Raw genomic sequence first — 2,310 nt, 5'->3', positions numbered from 1 at the left:
TTAAGAAATATCAATCTAGACAAATGCAGGTAACCGTCATTGCTGTTCCAGTGACATGCTGTTTGAGTTTCAGGCTCAACATAGTAAGGGGTAGTATTTATTTATTTTGATTTTTTAATTTTATTTATTATTTTGTGGGTATGGGTGTTTTGTCTACATGTATATGTATGTATCACATGCATGTCTTGTGCCTGAGGAGGCCAAGAGAATGTCAGCCTTGGGTCTAGATTTGCAGATGGTTTTGAGCCACCCTGTGGGTGCTGGGAATAGAACCTGTGTCCTCTGGAAGAGCAGCCAGTGCTCTTAACAGGTGAACCATCTCTCCAAACCCTGTTCATTGGTTTTAAATGAAAAGCTGACAATCTACAATTCAGTTACTTCAGTAAATTGCCTCCAAAAATCATTGGATTATGTGTGTTTGTGATGAGAACATAAGCAAGCTACATTAGCAGTCCAGTCTTCCATGCTGTAGATAGGGATGCAGAGAATCTGCCACAGTCCCCTGATGTTCTTTCATCCTGGGGATTCCAGCTAACTCCCCAGTCACTATAGAGAAAGTGGGTGCATTAAAGAAGGCCATAAATGCTTTTTGGTTCCTTTTATTGAGGTAGAGTCTATTTCTCTCTTCTTGAATGAGTATGTGTATTTTAGGAATTATCCATAGCTTCTTTCACACATTACTCTGCTCCCCTAATGATTATCTATGTAGTGCCAGCACAGGGCATTGATACCTGGTGGGTATTGAGGAATGAAACAAGATTTCATTCTGTAGCCCAAGGTGATTTCAAACTCTCCATATCTTCCTGCCTCAACTCCCCCAGTGCTGACACAGGTACGTGTCACCACACTCAGTTTCTGTCTGTTCTTATACCCACAGGATGCATATTACTTGTACTTATATGCATTTAGCTGCTTCTTCTTCTTCTTCTTCTTCTTCTTCTTCTTCTTCTTCTTCTTCTTCTTCTTCTTCTTCTTCTTTAACCATCTTTATGTTTGTGAAATTCCTTTGTATCATTGGGTGTAGCTGTAATTCATTCTATATCCATGATTCTTTCAATCATATCACAAACTGTGTATAGGCTTATCTTTATCTAAAAGAGGGGGTTAGCAAGTTGCCTTTGTAAATGGTCAGATAGCAAATACTTTACATGGTAGACCAAGGGTCTCTGTTGAAATAAGTACCCTCTGCCATTGTAGTTGGAAAGCAGCCATAGATAATATGTAAACAAATGGATATGGTTGTGCTCTAGTAAAACTGTCTCTGTTCATGCTGAAATTTAAGTATTGTATAATTTACACATACCACAAAATCTTACTCTTCTTTTGATCTTTTTTTCTAAGCAGTTTAAAATGTTTTAAGATATTGTTTTCACACTGTATATTAAAAAAATCTAATCAAATGGCAAGTATCTTTTAAAACTTCCAAGTGCTGGCAAAGGCACAGGAAAACAGGAATTATCAGGGAATGTGAAGTGATGCATTCTGTAGGGCTGGCAATGGAAAAAAAATCTATGTAAAACACCTTAAAATTTGTCTTACTTTTTGACCATTTCTAGGCATTTATCCAAAAAATAACTAGAGACGTGCATAAAGATTAATGGGTGTAGATATTCATCATAGAATTATTTATAGTATTGAAAAATTGAAAACAGACTCCAACTTGGGCAGATGGAAGTAATGCATCCCAAGCCCCCCATATTTCTCCAAACACATAGACATGCTTTATAAAATATAATAAAAAATATTAAATAGATAGACCACTAGAAAGATCACTTTCCTCAATCATAGGCACTCCTTGTCAGGGGTTGCAGTTTTAATACCTGCATAGGAATAAAACACTGAGCTTGCCAAAAGCTAGGACCCAGGCAAGACTACCTCTTTCATGAAATGGAAGACAAGGTGAATATATCCTCATTTCAGGCAGGCTTCTCTGGACACTCAGTGCAAGGAAGAAAGACTGAAACAATGCTATGAGAACACGAAAACCTCAAGCCCATCAGATACAGTTGAAGAGTGATGATGTGTACTGTCCTTCTGGCCTGGAAATTCCAAGGTGAGACATTGGTGGGAAAACCTGGTTGGTTGGTCTGGTGGAAACAAAGCTTATCTACTGTATAGTATTCATCCATAATCCAAGAAAAATCAGCTTACTAAAATAGAGAAATGTTCTGCAAGTAAGGAAAAGCAACAGACACTATATCCTTGAGGATTTGAAGCCTGAGAAAGTAGGGCCATAGCCTTGTGTCATGTCAGTTACCTATAATCCCAGCTCTAGGAAGGAGGAGGAAGCAGGGAGATTTCCAGTAGGAG

The sequence above is a fragment of the Peromyscus eremicus genome, chromosome X, assembly GCF_949786415.1.
Source record: "Peromyscus eremicus chromosome X, PerEre_H2_v1, whole genome shotgun sequence".
Lineage (NCBI taxonomy): Eukaryota > Metazoa > Chordata > Mammalia > Rodentia > Cricetidae > Peromyscus > Peromyscus eremicus.
This window is presented reverse-complemented; position numbering follows the sequence as displayed.